The sequence below is a fragment of the Paroedura picta genome, chromosome 6, assembly GCF_049243985.1.
Source record: "Paroedura picta isolate Pp20150507F chromosome 6, Ppicta_v3.0, whole genome shotgun sequence".
NCBI lineage: Eukaryota > Metazoa > Chordata > Lepidosauria > Squamata > Gekkonidae > Paroedura > Paroedura picta.
In genome coordinates this window covers 4,060,906-4,084,077 of record NC_135374.1, presented here as the reverse complement: position 1 = coordinate 4,084,077, position 23,172 = coordinate 4,060,906, and the positions used below count along the sequence as shown (strand labels likewise).

The window sequence follows — 23,172 nt, the reverse complement described above, 5'->3', positions numbered from 1 at the left end:
TGGTTATAAAATTTTCAAAACTTTTTCCTGTGTGTATTTTGTTGCAGACCAAATCAAAGTCAACCGGAAACCGGGTCCCAGGTGTTTACTCTCGTTTTCAGAAATCAGGAGCCTTCATCAGTGGCTCACTCCCAATCTCTCTCCAAATATTGACAAATTAATAATCCATAGTGGGATTCTGACCCTGAATATTTGTACCCCACAGGTTAAACATACCTCAGTCTCTCTGTTGTATCTAAATATACTTTCACTGCATTTGAATTTTCTAGAAAGTGGGGTAATACTTTATCAACAAATGCCTGATACAAATTCAACAGGCTTATCAGATACGGTAAAACAGAATATCCTCATGGGTCATGTGTGTGTGTGTCTGTGGTATCACCAAAGAGAAGAATCAACTTTAGGGCAGTCCAATAAAGTTCTGGTTAATATAACATTTTCAAAACCTTTTCCTGTCTCAGACCAAATCAATGTCAACCCGAAAACAGGTTTTTACCCTCATTTTCAGAAATGAGGGGGCCTTTAAGGGCTCCTAATCCCCTGTTTAGGGTAAGTCCAATTGCTGGTGGAGATTTAGGGGGAAGGGAAGAATGGGGTTAAGGTCAGGAGTGTTGAGAATTCATTCTTACAAGGAATAAGTAGAGGGGAAGGTCAAGTCCAGTCAATTTAAGCTGAAGGGTGAGCGGAAGGCCAATCTGATGGCTGATCAGATACATTGACAGGGTTCTAACAGGGACGTTTTCTGGGAGTAGGGGTGCCAGCCTCCAGGTGGGGCCTGGGGATCCCCTGGAATTCCAGCTCATCTCCAGACTACAGAGCTCAGTTCCCCGGGAGAAAAAGGCTGCTTGGGAGGGGGGATTTAGGGGTGCCAGCCTCCAGGTGGGGCCTGGGGATCCCCTGGAATTCCAGCTCATCTCCAGGTGACAGAGATCAGTTCCCCTGGAGAAAAGGGCTGCTTGGGAGGGGGGACCCTACCCCGTTGTATTCCACTGAGCTCCTTCCCAGACCCAAATCCCGCCCATTCCCAGCTCCACCCCCAAAGTTTGCAGGTATTTCTCATCTCTATCTAGGAGACTACAAGCTAAGACATCCAGTTGAAGAATTCTTCTTTATGAGGACTTTGGGATTTGTGTGGTGTGTGCGTGTAAAGCCTATCCTTTAGACTTTAAGTAAACATGATCAACTCTGTTGATATGTACTGTGTTTGTTTCCACAAGGAAAAAGAAAGCAAAAACTTGTTAACTGTTTTCTTAAGCCTCTGCAAGTTTATTTGCCAGCCCACCCCACAGGATCCATGAGCAGCGTAGGGCTCTAGACTCAGATCTGGAGAACTGGGTTTTATTCAACGAAGAAGGGAGAGAACCCCCAAAACATTAATGAATGACCCACAGGTGGAAGAAATTGAAACTGAAGGGGCTAACAATTCAAATTCTCCACATAAAACATTAAAATAACCCATTATAGAAAGAACGCAGGTATTTATTGCTAAAGGATTAAAATCGATTTAGAGGCTGAAACGGTAGCCTCAAAACACAATACAATTATACACAATACACAATACAATAATAACAGAGCTATAGGGAAGGGCCTCTTGTGGCGCAGAGTGGTAAGGCAGCAGACATGGAGTCTGAAGCTGTCTGCCCATGAGGCTGGGAGTTCGATCCCAGCAGCCGGCTCAAGGTTGACTCAGCCTTCCATCCTTCCGAGGTCTGTAAAATGAGTGCCCAGCTTGCTGGGGGGTAAACGGTCATGACTGGAGAAGAAGGCACTGGCAAACCCCCCCGTATTGAGTCTGCCATGAAAACGCTGGAGGGCGTCACCCCAAGGGTCAGACATGACTCGGTGCTTGCACAAGGGATACCTTTAGGGAAGGGCAGTATAAAAATCTAAATAAATAAATAAATACTCCAAACAAGGGCCATATGTGACCCTGACCATATGACTTTTGGGCGAATGGCCCAGACCAGGTTTGATTCCTCACTCCTCCTGCACATGCAGCCAGCTCGATAACCTTGGGTCAGTCACAGTTCTCTCTGAACTCTCTCAGCCTCACCTACTTCACAGGTGCCTCTTGTGGTGACAGCCAGTGTGGCATGGTGGTTAAGAGTGGTGGTTTGGTGAGCCAGACTTGCGTCCCCGCTCCTCCACATGAAGAAGAAGAAGAAGAGCTGGTTCTTATATGCCGCTTTTCCCTACCCGAAGGAGTCTCAAAGCGGCTTACAGTCGCCCTCCCATTCCTCTCCCCACAACAGACACCCTGTGAGGTGGGTGAGGCTGAGAGAGCCCTGATATCACTGCTCGCTCAGAACAGTTTTATCAGTGCCGTGGCGAGCCCAAGGTCACCCAGCTGGTTGCATGTGGGGGAGCGCAGAATTGAACCCGGCATGCCAGATTAGAAGTCCGCACTCCTAACCACTGCACCAAACTGGCTCTCATGTAGCCAGCTGGGTGACCTTTGGCCAGTCACAGTCCTGATAAGTGCTGTTCTCACAGAACAGTCCTGTCAGATCTCTCTCAGCCCCACCAACCTCATAGCCTGTCTGTTGTGGGGAGAAGAAAGGAAGGTGATTGGAAGCTGCTTTGAGACTCCTTCGGGCAGTCAAAAGTGGGGTATAAAAACCTACTCTTCTTCTATAGATGCCAAGGATCGAATCTGGGACCTTCTGCATGTCAAGTAGACACTACACCACACAGTCATAGCTGACGTTGGAGCTGAAAAAAAGGAACAGGAAGAAGAGCTGGGTTTTTTGTACGCTTTTCTCTTTCCGAAGGAATCCCATAGTAGTTTACAATTGCCTTCCCTTCCTCTCCCCGCAACAGGTTTCTTATGAGGCAGGTTGGGCTGAGTGAGCTCTGAGAGAGCTGGGACTGGCCCAAGGTCACCCAGCTGGCTGCATGAGGAGGAAGAGGAGCAGGGAATCAAACCCAGCTCTCCCGATTAGAGGCCACCCCGCCCCTTAACCACTACACTACCCTCCTCCTCCAGTTTGTCTACATCCCTCTTCAACTGGGGTGCCCAAAACTGAACACAGGACTCCAAGTGAGGCCGAACCAGAGCAGAGTAAAGCGGAACCATCACCTGCTGTGATCTGAACACGATACTTGAATTTTTTACTTGAATTGTACTCAATTCGGCCCCTGTTCAGGATTCTGTTTGTTTTCCATAATTCTATTGAACACGCTGCTTGATTGTTTTTTATATCCCACCAGGAGGTTGGCAGTGTGAATTTTAGGACCTGCCATCGCAGTGACCATCCTTCATATGTGGAGGCCGGGGGGGGGGGGAGCCAGCCCCTCCCGCATGTGCTCTTCCTACCCCCCCAAACACACACAATCTCCCATTCTCATTCGGGTTTGGTCTCCACGGCCAGGAGCCCCACCCTTCCTGCCCTTTGCTGGCTCAGCCCTTCTGCAGAATCATAGTTCAGTGAGACAGTGTTTGAGGAAGGGCTCTGAGTTGTGCAGAAGCCTTACGTCCAGAAGGGACCTCCTGAGTCATCTAGTCCAACCCCCTGCACTGTGCAGGACACTCCCAACCCTCTCGCTCATCCACTGTCACCTGCCACCCCCTTGAGCCTTCACACAATCAGCCTCTCCGTCAGATGCTCATCTTGCACCCCACTACACACACATACACACACACCCACACACAGACACACACGAGCATCCCTCCCCCTTCCTGCCTCAGATGCCAAAATTCATTTTGAAACTTGCCACTTCTGGATTTTTCAGTTCCCCAATTAAGGAAATGAAAGTTTAGAAAACAGACAAACATTTCCAGCAAAGATAGTGGGTTCTCCATCTTTGGAAATTTTTAAACAGAGGCACGGTAGCCATCTGATGGAGAGGCTGATTCTGTGAAGGCTCAAGGGGGTGGCAGGTGACAGTGGATGAGCGAGAGGGTTGTGAGTGTCCTGCACAGTGCAGGGGGTTGGACTAGATGACCCAGGAAGTCCCTATGATTCTCTATGATTCTATGAAAGAATTTAAGCAATAAGGTGGGGAGATGGATAAACTGCGGCTCTCCAAATGCCCAAGGACTACAAGTAAAATGAGCCCCTGCCCTGCCAGGAGCTCATGGTATTTGTAGTCCCTGGACATCTGGAAAGCTACTGTTTGGGTGCCCCCACCTTAAGAATTAAATGTGCCCCCCTCCCCGATGCCACAGGACCATCCCCAGCAGAAGAATATGCTTTTTAGATACACTGAACATTTTGCCTACTTTACGTAGGATCTCTGTGGGTCACAGGGTTACCAACTCCTGCTTGGTGTAGTGGTTAGGAGGACGGACTTCTAGTCTGGCGAGCCGGGTTTGAATCTGCGCTCCTCCACATGCAGCCAGCTGGGTGACCTTGGGATAGTCACGGCACTGATAAAGCCGTTCTGACTGAGCTTATCAGTCCCCGAACAGTTAGACCGTGATCGGGAAGGGCTCTGAATTCGTCGAAAGTTTATCGCCTTACGTCCAGAAGACTGCTGGGAAGATCGAGAAGGACTGGGATGTTTCTTTAAAAACTTCTCCCGCTGCTTTTCTGCAGGACTGTCACAGCAGAGCAAGAGTGGCAACATTGTACAATGTCCAAAGGAAAACTCCCAAGAGTTCAGGTTTTTTTTTAAACTGGTAATTATACAGCTTATTGATGCAGCTGAATGGCCAACCTGTCCTGCTTGCTGATGCCAAGCTAAATAAGTTCAGTTCCCATCAGTAGCATGTAAGTTTTTATTTTTTTAAACCCTGACTCCCCCCCCTCGCCCCCCCCCCCCATGCAGGCTCAAGAGCAGGGGTAGTCTGGGGGATGGCGGGTGAATTCCCTCCAGGCCAGGCTGGATTCTGGAGGTTTTCGGTGGGGGGGATCACTTGGGCATGAAATTGGGGTCCCTGCGGGTGGGCAGGTAGTTGTGAGTTCCTGCATGGTGCAGGGGGTTGGACTAGATGATCCTGGAGCTCCCTTCCAACTCTAAAATTCTAACCCTGTGAGGTGGGTGAGGCTGAGAGAGCCCTGAGATTACTGAAGAAGAAGAGTTGATTTTTAGATGCCACTTTTCTCTACCTGAAGGAGCCTCAAAGCGGCTTCCAATCGCCTTCCCTTTCCCTCCCCACAACAGACACCTTATGAGTTGGGTGGGGCTGAGAGAGCCCTGGGAGAACTGCCATGTGAGAACAGTCCTGAGAAAACTGTGGCTGGCCCAAGATCACCCAGCTGGCTGCTGGTGGAGGAATCAAATCTGATTCTCCAGATTACAGGCTACCGTTCTTAACCAGTTTATCCCGCTGGTTCTGCCCACAACAGACACCCTGAAAGAGCTCCAAGAGAACTGCAACTAGGCTAAGGCCACTGAGCTGGCTGCATGGGAAGGAGGAGTGGGGGAACAACGCTTTTCCAAAAATCGAAGCCGCCCTCTTACCCACTGACTCCACCCTGACTTCTCCCCTCCGCCCCCCTCCCCCCTCCCCCCTCCCCCCTCCCCCTCTCCTGTGATGCTGCGAGAGCTCGGAGAGAACTGCGACTAGACTCAGGTCAACCCAGCTGGCCGCATGCGGAGTGGAGAACGAGAACCAGCTCTCTCGATCCGAGCGCGCCGGTCTTATTGGCTTCACGCGGCTGGCTTCCGACGGCGCCCCCCCTCCCCTCCCCTCCCCGTCCGCCGCAGAATCGCTGGGCTCCGGCCGGCAGCGGCATGGCCGCCAGAGGGCGCGTGGTCCGACGGCGGGGCGCCGAAGGGAGGGCCGGGCGGAGGGCGAGGCGCGGCGGGGACGGAGCGAGACGGGCGCCGCCTCCACCTCCTCCTCTCCTCCTCCTCCTCCTGGTCGCCGTCGTCGGCCCGAGCGGGAAGCGGCGCTGCGCGGGGCCAGCATGGGACGGGTCGGCCGGCCGGGGCCGTGAGCGGCGGCTCCTCCGCGGCGGGAGAGGCGGACGGGTGAGTGGCGCGGGCTGTGCGGATCGGGGCTCCTGCCAGGGACCCCGAGGTGCCCTCCCACTTCCAGAGCACTTTGCAAGGTGCAAAGGGACGACGCCCCCCCCCCCCTCCCCGGCAGGCGACGGCTCGCGGGCTGGTGCCCAAACTGGTGCCCACGAGCCCCTGGCACTGCCCTGGTGCCCGCGACTCAGGGGGATTGCAGTGACCCTCCAAGGGTAAGCCAGGGGGTCCAGGTGTGGCTCTCTTTGGCCCCCCGGCTTACCCTGGAAGGGTTGGGTTTTGCCAGGGGGCCCTGCACCCAAAGCTTCTTGTGCTGCTGCTTGGGGACAACGCTGCCACCACCATCTATTCGGCGTGCATGAAAACCTCTTTACTCTCTCTCCTATGCACACACGTGCGTGTGCACACACGGAGAGAGACTTCACAACCTGATAGAAATGCACACCAGATGCACCTGTCAATGGGAGATTTGGGGAAATCTTGTCAGATGGGGTCAGCTTCCTTTGTGCAGAAGAGAGTCCGTCTGGCGTTTGGGATTAAGAAATGCGGACTCGAATCTGGAGAGCTGGGGTTGATACCCTGAGTCTCCTGTGTGTGCTGACAGCTGGGTGACCTTGGGACAGTTAAGTTCTCCCAGAGCTCTCTCAGCCTCACCTACCGCACAGGGTGTCTGTTGTGGGGAGAGGAAGGGAAAGGTGTCTGTAAACCATTTTGGAACTCCTCTGGATAGTAAAAAGCGGGGTACAAAAAGGAACATTTCTTAGAGAGTCAGCTTTGTTTGGAAGAAGAGTACTTATATGCTACTTTTCTCTGCTAGAAAGAGTCTCAAAGCAGATTCAAATCTCCTTCCTTTTCCTCTCCCCACAACAGACACCCTGTGGGGGAGGTGGGGCTGAGAGAGCCCTAATATTACTGTTCTATGAGAACTGAACTATCAGGGCTGTGATGAGCTCAAGCTCACCCAGTTCGCTGCATGTGGGGAAAGAGCAGGGAATCAAAACTGACTCACCAGATTAAAAGTCCTTGCTCCTAACCACGACACCAAGCTGGCTTTCAGTCATTAATGAGCAGTGTACTCTGATCTGGAGAACTGGGTTTGATTCCCCACTCTTCCTCCCCTGCATGCAGCCAGATGGGTGACCTTGAGCCAGGTCACAGTTCTCTGAGAGCTGTTCTGGCAGAGCAGTTCTGTCAGAGCTCTCTCAGCCCTACCTACCTCACAGAGTGCATGTTGCGGGGAGAGGAAGGGAAAGGGGTTTGTAAGCTGCTTTGGGACTCCCTCAGGTAGCCAGCTTGCTGTGGAGAGCAAATTTGGTGTAGTGGAGCACAGACTTCTAATCTGGCAAGCCGGGTTTGATTCCCCACTCCCCCACATGCAGCCAGCTGGGTGACCTTGGGCCAGCCACAGTCTTGATAGTGCTGTTCTGGCTGAGCAGTAATGCCAGAGCTCTCTCAGCCTCACCCACCTCACAGGGTGTCTGTTGTGGGGAGAGGAAAGGGAAGGTGACTGTAAGCCCCTTTGAGACTCCTTCGGGTAGGGAAAAGCGACTTTTCTTCTTCTTCTTCTTCTTCTTCTTCTTCTTCTTCTTCTTCTTCTTCTTCTTCTTCTTCTTCTTCTTCTTCTTCTTCTTCTTCTTCAAAAACCCTGGTTTGAATGGGGTGTTGACCTGTTGGCCCCTGTAATTGGATCAGGATCTGGGGGGCTCCCTGTTCGAATCCTCCCTCTGCCATGGGAACTTGCTGGGTGACCTGGGTCCATTCACAGGCTTGCAGCCCAGCCTACCTCACAGGATGGTGGTTCTGAGAGTAGAACGGAGGAGAACATTGTTAACCTGATTTGCGGGGGAAAGGCAGGGTGTCAGTGAAGTAAATCAATAGAAGTCAGATAGCAGGAACATTGCAAATATCTCTAGAAAAACCTACCAGCATGGCAGTCTCCCACTCAGAGAATCCCAGAGTGGGAAGGAGCCACAGAGGCCATCTAGTCCACCCCCTGCTCAGTGCAGGATCAGCCTCCAGCATCCAGGAGAAGGATCTGTCCATCCACTGCTTGAAGACGGCCAGTGAGGGGGACCTCCCCACCTCCTGAGGCAGCCCCTTCCACTGCTGAACTAGACTCCTAGAATCCCAGAGTGGGAAGGGGCCATGGAGGCCATCCAGTCCCACCCCCTGCTCAGTGCAGGATCAGCCTCCAGCATCCAGGAGAAGGATGTGTCCAGCCGCTGCTTGAAGACGGCCAGTGAGGGGGAGCTCCCCACCTCCTGAGGCAGCCCCTTCCACTGCTGAACTAGACCCATAGAATCCCAGAGTGGGAAGGGGCCATGGAGGCCATCCAGTCCCACCCCCTGCTCAGTGCAGGATCAGCCTCCAGCATCCAGGAGAAGGATGTGTCCAGCCGCTGCTTGAAGACGGCCAGTGAGGGGGAGCTCCCCACCTCCTGAGGCAGCCCCTTCCACTGCTGAACTAGACTCCTAGAATCCCAGAGTGGGAAGGGGCCATGGAGGCCATCCAGTCCCACCCCCTGCTCAGTGCAGGATCAGCCTCCAGCATCCAGGAGAAGGATGTGTCCAGCCGCTGCTTGAAGACCGCCAGTGAGGGGGAGCTCCCCACCTCCTGAGGCAGCCCCTTCCTCTGCTGAACTAGACCCATAGAATCCCAGAGTGGGAAGGGGCCATGCAGGCCATCTGTCCAGCCGCTGCTTGAAGACCGCCAGCTCAATAGTTTTTTTTAAGGGAGACCACCAAGGAAGGCTCTGCAGAGGAAGTCCTTGGCCAACCACCTGGCTTGCCTTGAGAGCCTCTTCAAGGACTTCTGAACCAATATGAGATTTATACCCTCATGGTGACCCTGTGAGAATGACGGCTGATCGGGAGGTTGTGATTGGCCCATGGACATCCCAAAAGCTTCCAGGAGCACACTCTGTTATTACGAAAGACAACTTTGTGTCTCCAACTTCTCTCGGATCCTGCACTGAGCAGGGCGTTGGCCTGGAGCATCCTTTCTCAACTTTTTTACGCTTGAGAACCCCGTGAAAGATTCCTCAGGCTTCGAGAAACCTCAAAAGTTGCCCAGTCGGGCAGAACATGGTTGGGAAGCAGAGCTGTGGACACGCCCACCCGGGGCCCCTCCCCTTCCCTTCCCCTCCGGACCCATCATTGGCCATTTTGGGAGGGCCATGTGGGTTGACATCACCATATATCCTCAAAGGTAAAGGTAAAGGTATCCCCTGTGCAAGCACCGGGTCATGTCTGACCCTTGGGGTGACGCCCTCTAGCGTTTTCATGGCAGACTCAATACGGGGTGGTTTGCCAGTGCCTTCCCCAGTCATGACCGTTTACCCCCCAGCAGCAAGCTGGGTGCTCATTTTACCGACCTCGGAAGGATGGAAGGCTGAGTCAACCTTGAGCCGGCTGCTGGGATCGAACTCCCAGCCTCATGGGCAGAGCTTCAGACTGCATGTCTGCTGCCTTACCAATCTGCGCCCACAAGAGGCGCAGATTGTAATATCCTCACATTACCCTTTAAATGTTCACGAAATTATAAAAATAGAACATTAATTAACTCACCCCCATTTGGAAACCCTTCCAGGGCTTCTCAAAACCCCAGTTGAGACAGCCCAGGCTCCATGGCCTGTCTGGCGCCTTCCAACTCTCTGATTCTGTTAAGCGTCTCAGTTGATTCGGTCACACAACCGACCGAGGGAACCGGCGGGGGAATTCCGGAGCGGTGCCAGGATTTTATCTCGGTTGGCATTTTCCCCGGGCTCCTAGCGATAGTAATCTCAGCGTGTCTCTCTGTCGGTTATTTTGATGTGCGGGTTTTAAATCTGTTGCGACTTGCTCCAGAGTCCCAAGATTGGAAGAGATGACGGTCAGATGCAGAAACACACAACCGCACATGCAATACCCGTGCCCAATTGAAGCAGGGTTCGGGTTGGTTCAAAGCAGCGTTGTGCTTGCGTTCAGCGGCGCCTTGAAGCCCAACCAAGTTTTCATCAAGGCTTCAAGGTGCTGCAGGATTCGAATGCTGTGCTCACAGAACACGTTGCCCCTCCCCAACTTCTGATTACAACACACAGACTCCAAATTCATTGTGTGTGTGTGGAGGGGAGGGGAGGGGGCGGAAATCAACCTGAAAACTTCGCATTTTGTGTCGTGGTTAATAGTTGGCAGCCTCAAATCTGGAGTGCAGGGCTTGATTCCCCCACATGCTTGAGACCTCCACATCCAGTTCTCTCAGAGCTCCCTCAGCCCCACCTACTTCACAGGGTGTCCGTTATGGGGAGAGGAAGGGATAGGTGTTGTAAGCTGCTTTGAGAGATGGGGCCTGCTTCCGGCATTCCGCAGGACCTGCAAAAGGGAGCTCTTCCGCCAGGTCTGCGGTTGAGGCCAGGGAGGTAAGGAAGATCAGGTTGTTCCTCCCCCCCCCCAAGCCAGGTGGTATCGATGGCCCCCCTCTTCCCACCTGCTGTTTTTTGGCAGGGGGATGGGTGATGTTTCTGTGCTGCTGTTATGTTTTACGTCTTAGAATCATAGAATCATAGAATCATAGAGTGGGAAGGGACCTCCTGGGTCATCTAGTCCAACCCCCTGCACAAAGCAGGACACTCACAACCCTCTCGCTCATCCACCGTGACCTGCCACCCCCTTGAGCCTTCACAGAATCAGCCTCTCCGTCAGATGGCTCTCCAGCCGCTGTTTAAAAATCTCCAAATATGGAGAACCCACCACCTCCCGAGGAAGCCTATTCCACTGAGGAACCACTACAACTGTCAGGAACTTCTTCCGGATGTTTAGACGGAATTTCTTTTGCATTAATTTCATCCCATTGGTTCTGGTCTGTCCCTCTGGGGCAAGAGAGAACAACTCTGCTCCATCCTCCACATGGCAGCCTTTTAAATACTTGAAGATGGTTATATTATTGTATTTTAATGCTTTTTTAAATTGGGGTTTTAGCTAAGGACAAATGTAACCCACCACGAGCCAGTCTTGGGAGTGGTGGAAAATAAATATTATTAATAATAATAATAATAATAATAATAATAATAATAATAATAATAATTATTATTATTATTATTATTATTATTATTATTATTATTATTATTATTATTATTATTATTATTATTATTATTATTATTATTATTATAACCTGAACTAGCTCTGGTTGATGTGCATGCAGGTAGATTGCACCATTGTCCAGTGTAACTTGTGAAGAGTGCTCCGTGCGTCTTCTAGCCCAAGGGGTCCCTCCTGAGCCTGAGATCACATCCAGAGTTCGGATACAGGCCGGTGGGTCCATGCGCAAAACACCTGCTGCAGGTAATGGGATGCAGGGGCCAGTCAGCCGAGGCCCAAGCATAGAGGAGAAGAGCAGCTTTCAAATTCCGTGAGAAAGAGGGGTGAGAAAACCAGCCCTGCCACTGCAACAAGGCGAGCCTGCAAAGCCAATACGTTCTTCAGTGGCCAATCAGAAGCCCTGAAAGGAAAGACCCCTGTCTGGCCCCACCCAGTTTCTAAAGAAGAAGAAGAAGAAGAAGAAGAAGAAGAAGAAGAAGAAGAAGAAGAAGAAGAAGAAGAAGAGAAGGAGAAGAAGAAGAAGAAGAAGAAGAAGAAGAAGAAGAAGAAGAAGAAGAAGGTGCCAAGAAAGAGTTGCTTGGTGATGTGGTGCCCCTGGGCACCGTGTTGGGGACCTCTGTTCTAGCGCTTGACTGAAGAAATTCAACCAACTGCTTTTGTTCCCTCCGTGTTGAATTAAACCAAGCATGATTTCCTTGAGATCCAGAAGCAGGCTTCCCTGGTGCTGTAAAGCAATCCCACTCCCCCCCCCCCAACATTACTGTGCCCTAGATCAGCGGTAGTCAACCTGTGGTCCTCCAGATGTCCATGGACTACAATTCCCATGAGCCCCTGCCAGCGTTTGCGGGGAAGGGACCTCAGTGGCCTAAAGTGCCTTATAATCCCCCTCCACAGCAACCATGTTCTTGAGGGGAAGGAGATCTCTGTTCCTTGGACAAGGGGTAGCCAACCTGTGGTCCTCCAGATGTCCATGGACTACAATTCCCACGAGCCCCTGCCAGCATACGCTGGCAGGGGCTCATGGGAATTGTAGTCCATGGGCATCTGGAGGACCACAGGTTGACTACCCCTGCCCTAGATCACAGGAAGCTCGTTTTTGCATGGTGATGCTGCCCACGCTCGTCGCTTTGTGACACCCGAGCTTTTGACAGATCCAAATTGTTGGCTTGCGAAAGTGTTGGCTCACTTTTCAAGAGCACAGGCCTCCGCTGTACAACCGAAATAGAGCCAGGCTGCGGTGAAACACGAACCCAGGATCGGGGAGCATCGTTAGCACAACCCGTCCTTACAGAAAATAGGGGCCGTAACCCTATCAACAGGTACAACCGAAGGGCCTGGTGATCGTCATGACTCCGTCAACACGAATCCTCACGCCCCGTTCCTCTCCGTTGGAAAATGTCGGTCTGCAGCCCACACAAAGCATCGATTCAGGCTGCTTCACAAATAGAGCCCGTTTGGGTTTCGTTCTTGCATTCAAGTGTCGGCCTTATTGTTCCACCCATCGCTGTGGCTTTTGTCCCTAGCTTGCACATTTCTTTGGATGCATTTTCGCTCCATTGAAAAGCAAGATTAGTGTAGTGGTTAGGAGAGCCAGCTTGGTGCAGTGGTGAGGAGTGTGGACTTCTAATCTGGCAAGCCGGGTTTGATTCTGCGCTCCCCCATATGCAGCCAGCTGGGTGACCTTGGGCTCCTCACAGCCCTGATAAAACTGTTCTGACCGAGCAGTGATATCAGGGCTCTCTCAGCCTTACCCATCTCACAGGGTGTCTGTTTGGGAAGAGGAAAGGTGATTGTAAGCCACTTTGACACTCCTTCAGGTAGAGAAAAGTGGCCTATAAGATCCAACTCTTCTTCTTCTTCAGTAATCTCAGGGCTCCCTCAGCCTCCCCTCCCTCACAGGGTGTCTGTTGTGGGGAGAGGAAAGGGAAGGCCACTTTAAGACTCCTTCAGGTAGAGAAAAGTGGCATCTAAGAAACAACTCTTCTTCTTCTTCTTCTTCTTCTTCTTCTTCTTCTTCTTCTTCTTCTTCTTCTTCTGCAATTGGATTGTGTATCCCCCTAAAATTTGGAGGATGATGGAGGGATCTAATATACAGAGAAATGCTTTACCTTTTGAATTTGTGCACGTCAGCCTGGGAAAGTGGTATAGCTAAAATAGCATTTTAAAAAGCTTGCGCAAATATAACGAGGGAAATTCAATACAAGCATACAGGAAGTGGTGCAACAAGAAAGTTCTATCTAACTGTCAGTCAGTCTGTCAGTCTGTCTGTCTGTCTATCTATCTACCCATCTATCTACCCACCTACCCACCTTCCACTTACCTATCTTTGAGAGCCAGTGTGTTATAGTGGTTAAGAGGGGCGGCTTCTAATCTGGTGAGCCGGGTTTGATTCCCCGCTCCTCCTCCGCATGCAGCTGGCTGGGTGACCTTGGGCCTGTCCCAGTCCTGTTAGAGCTGTTCTCACAAAACTGTCGTGTCAAAACGCTCTCAGCCTCACCTTCCTCCAGGGTCTCAGGCAAGGGTCTTTCCCATCACCCCCTGCCCGGTCCTTTTAACTGGAGATGCCGGGGATTGAACTTGGGACCTTCTGCGCGCCAAGCAGAAGCCCGTCCAGGAAGCCACAGTATTTCACATGTCCTGAATTGGGGGAAGGGGGGCCCTGGGTTGTGGGTGCTCTCTGTGCAGGGTGAGGTCCGTTCTTGTTCCCTGGAAGGGGAGATAGCAAGTTCCCTACACAGACCCAAGTTCTGTCCAGAAAGAAAAACCGGAAGCTCAACCCGTTCGCCTCGATCGGACTGTTACGTAAATCTCAGACTGCAAAGGAGAGACTTGCCAACCTGTCTCGATTGGCAAGTGATACGTTTTTAAGGGCTCATGTTTCCGCTGCCGGTAACCGCTGTGAAAAACCTTATCCTCTGGTGCCAGATAATGACACATTGTGGCTGCATTTGTCAAAATCATGATAGTTCTTTTGCTTCCTGCTTCAGGGCGAGGAACTCAAATAGGATTCACAGGCTAATCTCGGCGGGTCTGTGTTGGTCTGCTAGACGAGGTTTGTTCTGTATTCAGTGGGATATTGCTGGGGGTGGGGGTGGAGGGGGTGGCTTTGACTCAGGAACCAAAGAAGAGCCCTGCTGGATCAGGCCAGTGGTCCGTCTAATCCAGCCTCCCGTCTCCCACGGGGGCCAACCAGTTCCTCTGCAGGGAGTAGAGGTCAGGGCCTTTCCCTGGTGAGCATAGAAGAGCCCTTACAATTCTATGACATCTGGGGATCCACAGCTTGGCCGCCCCTGCTCTACATCCTCCAGCAGCGGATTCCACATTTGGATCCCTCGCTGTGTAAAGTTGTATCTCCTTTTCTCCATCCTGAACCTACTGCCCATCGGCTGCATTGATGACTCCCGAGTTCTAGTATTTGGGGAGAGGAAGAGAAAAATTCTCTTTGAGTGTTCTCTCCACCCTGGTCATCGTCATAATTTTATAAACCGTGATCTTGTCCCCCATTAATCTTCTGTTTTTCTAAACGGAAAAGCCCCAGACTCCAGACTCACAGCTCTCTGCCCTGACGGCACACAAGGATTCCGGGTGCAGCGAGGTGTCTGCTCTCGTCTGCCAGCAGTCTGACCGCAGGCCGGACATTTGCGTGGGGCTTATGATGTACGAATTATGCAGGGCTCAGGCCTCATCGCTTGTTGTGTTTCTCCAGGGGCCCTGAGTTTGTGGACTGGCCTTCTGATAACCAGGGAACAGCCATCGCTGGGTCTAAAAAGAAACTTTTAAGATTTGTTTTGTTTCTGTCGTCACAGTAACCCTCATTGTTCCACTTCTGTGTGCATCTGCAGTTCCTGATTTGGGCCTCTGTTCCGCAGGATGTTGGAGGGCGTTGTTTAAAATCAGGGTTACCGCTAAATGTTTTTTTTTTTAATCTTTCGATTTCTCTGTAAAAAACAAAGTTATTTTCTAATAGATAACGGCATACAGAAAAAGAAAGAAAAACAATTGCTAAATTTTACAAGCCTTTTAGGAATTCGTCCCCGTGTATTTGAAATCCTTCAGGAGGTCTTTGCTTTGCCATATTTGTTCACTTGGCCCAGTGGTTCTCAACCTGGGGGTTGGGACCCCTTTGGGGGTCAAACGACCCTTTCATAGGGGTCGTGGCAGGGCAAGCAGCTTGGCCGGGGGTGTTTGTGCTATCTACACAACAGCCTTGCAGGGTAGATCAAGATAGTGCGTTCGTCTGTCTGGAGCAGCGGAAAAGAGCGAGATCGGCATGGTGGGACAAGAGACAGAACTGAACCAAGACAACTCGGGAAGGGGCCATAAAAGCCATCTAGTCCCACCCCCTGCTCAGTGCAGGATCAGCCTCCAGCCTCCAGGAGAAGGATCTGTCCAGCCACTGCTTGAAGACCGCCAGTGAGGGGGAGCTCCCCACCTCCTCAGGCAGCCCCTTCCATTGCTGAACTAGACTCCTAGACTCCTAGAGTGGGAAGGGGCCATGCAGGCCATCTAGTCCCACCCCCTGCTCAGTGCAGGATCAGCCTCCAGCCTCCAGGAGAAGGATCTGTCCAGCCGCTGCTTGAAGACCGCCAGTGAGGGGGAGCTCCCCACCTCCTCAGGCAGCCCCTTCCATTGCTGAACTAGACTCCTAGACTCCTAGAGTGGGAAGGGGTCATGCAGGCCATCTAGTCCCACCCCCTGCTCAGTGCAGGATCAGCCTCCAGCCTCCAGGAGAAGGATCTGTCCAGCCGTTGCTTGAAGACCGCCAGTGAGGGGGAGCTCCCCACCTCCTTAGGCAGCCCCTTCCATTGCTGAACTAGACTCCTAGACTCCTAGAGTGGGAAGGGGCCATGCAGGCCATCTAGTCCCACCCCCTGCTCAGTGCAGGATCAGCCTCCAGCATCCAGGAGAAGGATCTGTCCAGCCGCTGCTTGAAGATGGCCAGTGAGGGGGAGCTCCCCACCTCCTCAGGCAGCCCCTTCCCCTGCTGAACTAGACTCCTAGAATCCTAGAGTGGGAAGGGGCCATGCAGGCCATCTAGTCCCACCCCCTGCTCAGTGCAGGATCAGCCTCCAGCATCCAGGAGAAGGATCTGTCCAGCCGCTGCTTGAAGATGGCCAGTGAGGGGGAGCTCCCCACCTCCTTAGGCAGCCTATTCCATGGCTGAACTAGACTCACAGAATCCTAGAGTGGGAAGGGGCCATGCAGGCCATCTAGTCCCACCCCCTGCTCAGTGCAGGATCAGCCTCCAGCCCCCAGGAGAAGGATCTGTCCAGCCGCTGCTTGAAGATGGCCAGTGAGGGGGAGCTCCCCACCTCCTCAGGCAGCCCCTTCCCCTGCTGAACTAGACTCCTAGAATCCTAGAGTGGGAAGGGGCCATGCAGGCCATCTAGTCCCACCCCCTGCTCAGTGCAGGATCAGCCTCCAGCATCCAGGAGAAGGATCTGTCCAGCCGCTGCTTGAAGATGGCCAGTGAGGGGGAGCTCCCCACCTCCTCAGGCAGCCCCTTCCCCTGCTGAACTAGACTCCTAGAATATCTCTATGCTCTGATGGGATTGAGGAACCTGCTTGGGCAGAAAGATCTTCGCATGCAGATTTGTCTTCTTCGACAGGGACACATCCTGTGACTCATCCAAATTTCCGAATGGGTTAAAATGTGATTGACAGTGAGTTTGTTTGAAAGCTGATCCGTGGCAGGGCTTGCCGAAAAATCCTTCTTGCCCAGGACTCTGTTGCAACTAGGGCCAGCCCCTTCAGCTGACTTCCAGATCTCCAAGGTACACTGCCTCTGTCCATGGAAGTTCCATTTCTCAGTTCTTATGACTGCTTGCTTTCGGTAGGCTGTGCTGCTGCAGTTTCCCTAACTGTTCTTCATTCCTTTCACGGCCAGTTCACCATCCCTAAATTGGGGGCAGTACATTTTGAGAGACCGTTCAAGGCCTTTTGGAACAAAGCTTTATGAGCCCTGAAAGGGAACAGAAGGCCAGAGCGGAGAAGAATACAGAGAAGTGATCCGATCCCAGAATACAGAGAAGTGATCCGATCCCAGCGCTGGTTTGGATGGCCACAGAACCGGTGAATGGAAATTGAAAACCGAAGGAGGAAGAATGAGGAAACAGGATGCTGCAGTTATTCCCCAAAGAAAGACTTGAAGTCTGCAGAACAGATTGTATTTCGCACTCAGCACTGAGCCTCCGAAGATGCAGAATCCGTGTTGCTTTCTAGGAGAGGAGGAGAGAATAGAGTTGTCCCCCCTCCCATGCTCTCCGTCTTTCAGAGCACATGAGAAAGCTCCTCGGGTCGCCCACAGCTTTACTGGTTCTCAGAACTCGTGTATCGGCCGTCCACCTGGGAATGGTGTCCCCATGTCACAACGATCCTAAGTTGGTTGTTTCTGTTGCGAACTAAAACGTCATATCTTTAGATCCAGATGGGTAGCCCTGTGAGGCTGTCTGTTGCAGCAGCAAAGAGCAAATGTCCAGGAGCCCCTGGAAGGCTAATTAAATTAGCAACATGCATGATTGATCCGGATTACTGAAGAAGAAGAAGAGTTGGTTCTTAGATGCTGCTTTTCTCTACCCGAAGGAGTCTCAAAGCGGCTTCCAATCGCCTTCCCTTTCCTCTCCCCACAACAGACACCCTGTGAAGTGGGTGAGGCTGAGAGAGCCCTGAGATTACTGAAGAAGAAGAAGAGTTGGTTCTCAGATGCCGCTTTTCTCTACCCGAAGGAGTCTCAAAGCGGCTTCCAATCGCCTTCCCTTTCCTCTCCCCACAACAAACACCCTGTGAGGGAGGGGAGGCTGAGAGAGCCCTGAGATTACTGAAGGAGAAGAAGAGTTGGTTCTTAGATGCCGCTTTTCTCTACCCGAAGGAGTCTCAAAGCGGCTTCCAATCGCCTTCCCTTTCCTCTCCCCACAACAAACACCCTGTGAGGGAGGGGAGGCTGAGAGAGCCCTGAGATTACTGAAGAAGAAGAAGAGTTGGTTCTCAGATGCCGCTTTTCTCTACCCGAAGGAGTCTCAAAGCGGCTTCCAATCGCCTTCCCTTCCTCCCCCCACAACAGACACCCTGTGAGGGAGGGGAGGCTGAGAGAGCCCTGAGATTACTGAAGGAGAAGAAGAGTTGGTTCTTAGATGCCGCTTTTCTCTACCCGAAGGAGTCTCAAAGGGGCTTCCAATCTCCTTCCCTTTCCTCTCCCCACAACAGACACCCTGTGAAGGGTGGGGAGGCTGAGAGAGCCCTGAGATTACTGAAGAAGAACAAGAGTTGGTTCTCAGGTGCTGCTTTTCTCTACCCAAAGGAGTCTCAAACCGGCTTCCAATCGCCTTCCCTTTCCTCTCCCCACAACAGACACTCCATGAGGTGGGTGAGGCTGAGAGAGCCCTGAGATTACTGCACGTTCAGAGCAGCTTTATCAGTGCTGAGACTAGCCTAAGGTCACCCAGCTGGCTGCATGTGGGGGAGCGGGGAATCAAACCCATCTCGCCAGATTAGAAGTCCGCCCTCCTAACCACGACACCAAACTGGCTCTCAGGGACGTCACCGCTTTGCTTAGGCCTGTCTCTCCTTGCAGGGAAGGTCGCTCGGCAAAACATGGCGTCTGTTGTGTTTGACCCACCGCAGCCGATTCGCACCTGCAGCTCATCTGTCAACAGCTGCCGACACCCACATCTGTCAACTTCTTAGGTGCCGAAGGAGGATTCTCTTGAAAAAGCAACATGGTGTGACTCAGAGCATTTTGGGCTTGCCCCTGCAGGGACTGTAGGGAGGGGCCGTGGCTCACTGGCTGAGCATGCGCGGAAAGTCTGGATTCACTCCCTCCACCTTGTTGGGGGAGTTTAAACATGCACAGGAGGAGCTGAGCACCAGCTGCTTAAAGAGGAAGTAGCTTTATTCAGAATAGAAACAACTTTGTAAAGAAGAGAGGAGGGAGATAGTCCTCACTGTGTAACTGACCTGCAGGCAATCCGGAAGTGTGCTAAAAGAGCCAGTTTGGCGACTGGAAGCCGATTTGAGACTCCTTCGGGTAGAGAAAAGCGGCATATAAGAACCAACTCTTCTTCTTTTTCAGTAATCTCAGGGCTCTCTCAGCCTCCCCTCCCTCACAGGGTGTCTGTTGTGGGGAGAGGAAAGGGAAGGTGAATGGAAGCTGCTTTGAGACTCCTTCGGGTAGAGAAAAGCGGCATATAAGAACCAACTCTTCTTCTTCTTCAGTAATCTCAGGGCTCTCTCAGCCTCACCTCCCTCACAGGGTGTCTGTTGTGGGGAGAGGAAAGGGAAGGCGACTGTAAGCCGCTTTGAGACTCCTTCGGGTAGAGAAAAGCGGCATATAAGAACCAACTCTTCTTCTTCTTCAGTAATCTCAGGGCTCTCTCAGCCTCCTGTCCCTCACAGGGTGTCTGTTGTGGGGAGAGGAAAGGGAAGCCGCTTGGAGACTCCTTCAGTTAGAGAAAAGCGGCATCTAAGAACCAACTCTTCTTCTTCTTCAGTAATCTCAGGGCTCTCTCAGCCTCCTGTTCCTCACAGGGTGTCTGTTGTGGGGAGAGGAAAGGGAAGGCGACTGTAAGCCGCTTTGGGACTCCTTCGGGTAGAGAAAAGCGGCATATAAGAACCAACTCTTCTTCTTCTTCAGTAATCTCAGGGCTCTCTCAGCCTCCTGTCCCTCACAGGGTGTCTGTTGTGGGGAGAGGAAAGGGAAGGCGACTGTAAGCCGCTTTGAGACTCCTTCGGGTAGAGAAAAGCGGCATATAAGAACCAACTCTTCTTCTTCTTCAGTAATCTCAGGGCTCTCTCAGCCTCCTGTCCTTCACAGGGTGTCTGTTGTGGGGAGAGGAAAGGGAAGCCGCTTGGAGACTCCTTCAGTTAGAGAAAAGCGGCATCTAAGAACCAACTCTTTTAAATGATCTGGCAGCAGAAGATCGTCAACACCTGAGACCCTGAAGAGCAGCTGTCAGCCTGAGTAGGTAATACTGACCTGGAGGGACAAGGGTCTGACTCAGCATAAGGCAGCTTCATGCGTTTTAAGTGCGCAAAGGGGGCCAGCATGGCAGAATAGATTTCTGCAGCAGATCTGGCACACCCTTTTCAGAGAGACCCTGACCTTCATGGGCACGGTCGAGCTCTCCTTCGATCCTGGAGGCGAAAGGAATGCTCCGCTGTGCTGTTCTGACGCAGGCTCAAGAGCGATCAAGTTACCAGCAGCAGCCGGGATCCGGCCCCGGAGCGGTCCTGTTGTCCGGCTCGTGAGCTCAGCTGCCTCTTCCGAAGGCCGGATTCATCCCCTCTGCCCGAACACACGGCCAATGGTCTCCCACACCTTTGGATGGTTTCCACGGAGTGCTGGCCAAGGCAGCTGGGGAAAGCATTCAGGGCTGCAAAGGGCACGGCCTCCTCCGATGCCTGAATGTGAGGGGGCTTTATTGTCTCCGTGCCTCGTGCGCAGGAACGCCAGGGCCGGAGCACACGGAGCTGGGCCCCCAATGCTCGCAGCTGTCGGCCCCCTCCTCAGCCAGACAAATTTGGCAAGAGAGAGGAACCAGCGAGCATCAAGAAAGAGGCCCGGATTAAACGTAACTCTGGCCAAGGTCCAAAGAGTTTGGCTGCTGCGTTTTGCACAAGGGTTTCACTGCTTTCTCTGTGTTGCCACCTCTGGGGTGGAGAATCCCTGGAGATTCAGGAGGTGTAACCTCCGCAGGGCACACTGCTATAGATTCCTCCCTCCAGCAGTGCTGCTTTCTCCCGCTGCCCTGGCTCCGTTGTTCTTCTGCTCACCACCATGGCCTCAACTCCAAGGAGGCGATAGCCCTGGCTTCTTGTCACATGATTCTGATGTCACATGACTTCCCGTCCTGTTTGTAGCTCAATGGGTCTCGGGTCTGGAAGAGTTTAACAGCACTGGGCTAAAGGAACCAAAGCTCTGACTCAGTCTCCTGTTAGGGATGGGTGGCTCAGGTAGCCATCGGCTCTGTTGGAATATGCAAGATCCGCAGTGTGCCTGCAGTATAGGGAGTGTCCTGCAGGGGGCATTGGAGGAAATGTGTGTTTGGCAGGGTTAAACTGAGAACACCCTGACATGGTTATCCACTCCTGATTGGCTTAACAGGAGACTTCCTGCTCCCTTGAGCATACTTCCTCCCTGCTTGCCTCCAGAACAGCAGTTGAGCAGAAGAATGACTCGCTCTCTCGTTCTCCATCCTTAACCAAGTTGTTTCTCATTGAAATAAAACTATTTTATTAAGCAGCCTGGTGCTCCCTTCTCTTCTATTAAACTCTGGCAACAATATCAACGTTCTGTCAAGTGCATTAACCACGGACCAGGCCTCTCACAGTGCAAACAGTTCCCTCTGAGATTTGATACGCCCTGCCAGATGCTGGACACCCTCCCCCTTTTTAGTCATTTATTAGAACTATTTACACCATGGACGCAGCATTTCAACAAATCCCAGGGCAGGTTTCAAGAATAAGAAAATAAAACTGGACAATTATATTTAGCATGGTAATAGCACAAGGTGATAGCCGGATGCCGGGTCAGGATGAGCAGCCCCTGATAGAATCTGAGAGGGGAGAAGCCAGATCAGGAAGGAAATAAACCTTCTCAGGGGCTTTGTTGCTGACAGAGTTCAAATACGCCGCTGAAAAGAATAGAATAGTTTACTTGAGAAGAGAAACAACTATGGAGAGGAGAGAGCGAGAGCGTTCTAACTGTCTAACTGACTAAATGATCTGGAGGGAAAGCAGAGGGAAGCGTGCTCAAAGGAGTAGGAAGATTCTATGTAAATGTAAGGAAGTGGCTTATCTAAATATGCTAACTACATATCTCCAGTGCCTCTTGTAGGATATTCTTCTTATGCTATTGCATCATGCACCCAACAGATACTGTATAACCTAGCACCTAGTGGCCCAGAGCCTGGATTTGCCTGAGTGGCTGATATGTTGTGCCTATAGGGTAGCCAACTTCCAGATGGGCCTGGTGATCTCCCGCAGTTCCCACTGATCTCTAGACTCCAGGGGTCAGTTCCCATGGAGGAGATGGCAGCTTTGGGGGTGGACTCTATCATATCATAACTCATGCCCCCAGAGATTGGCCTGATCCAACATGACTTCTCTTAGCTTCTTGTATTTGTGGCAGGGATGCTCTGTCTTCTTGGTTCTTGGGCGGGGGGCACATTGGGAAGGCTTCTGGAGTTCTGGCCCTGCTGGTGGACCTCCAGATGGCCCCTGGCATTTGGCCACTATATGGCACAGAGCGCTGGACTGCATGGGCCACTGGTTGATCCAACACGGCTGCTGTTCTTATATCTGAAACAAGTGCTCTGTCTTTTTGGGTGCTTGGGGGGGAGGGGGCAACGGTGGGAGGCCCTTCCAGAGTTCTGGCCCCACTGGTGGGCCTCCTAAGAGCCCCTGGGTTTTGTGACACTGAGTGCTGGACTGGGTAGGCCATTGGCCTGATCCAATATGGCTTCTCTTACGTCTGGGGCAGTGATGCTCTGCCTTCTTGGGTCATGGGAATGCAAAAGAGGGAAGACTTCTAGAGTTCTGGCTCTGCTTGTGGACCTCCTGATGGCCCCTGGGCTTTGGCCACTGTGTGACATTGAGCATTGGACTAGATAGGCCATTAGCCTGATTTCACCTTAGGTGGAGCCTGAGGAGAATGGGTTTTAGCGGGGAAGGGACCTCAGTGGGCTAAAGTGCCTTATAATCCCCCCTCCACAGCAACCATGTTCTTGAGGGGAAGGAGATCTCTGTTCCCTAGACAAGGGGTAGCCAACCTGTGGTCCTCCAGATGTTCATGGACTACAATTCCCATGAGCCCCTGCCAGCATACGCTGGCAGGGGCTCGTGGGAATTGTAGTCCATGAACATCTGGAGGACCACAGGTTGACTACCCCTGGCCTAGACATCAGTTGCAAATAAAGTGGGACTTATTTCGGGGCTGACCCATATAAATTTGCTCCCTCTGACTGTGTGACAAAGCAAGTATCGTAGGGACAAGACGGTTCTTGGCACCCCACAGATATTCCCCCCACACCCTGCTTTCGGGAAAGGTCAGGTCAGGCCTGCTGTTGCTCAGTTGCCATGGCGAGGAGAAGGCCTTCCCCACCACAGGCCCATGCGCCATGCGCGGGGAGCATGCGAGAGGCTGGCAGGCGTTCAAGGGGCCCACCCACCACACAGAGGCCCA

At 52.2% G+C, this 23,172-nt stretch overlaps 1 protein-coding gene across 2 annotated transcripts in view; it reads left to right on the top strand.

Moving 5' to 3' along the window:
* The first annotated feature begins 5,780 nt into the window (after positions 1 to 5,780).
* Positions 5,781 to 23,172, top strand: part of P2RY2 (purinergic receptor P2Y2) — a 31,574-nt gene continuing 14,182 nt past the window's right edge. Inside the window, exon 1 of one of the 2 annotated variants that reach the window (XM_077341221.1) lies at positions 5,781 to 5,919. The gene's annotated coding sequence lies outside the window, so the exon portion shown is untranslated. Of the gene's footprint in view, positions 5,920 to 13,973; positions 14,047 to 23,172 lie in introns of those variants that run through there. The other variant, XM_077341223.1, reaches the window with a different exon arrangement.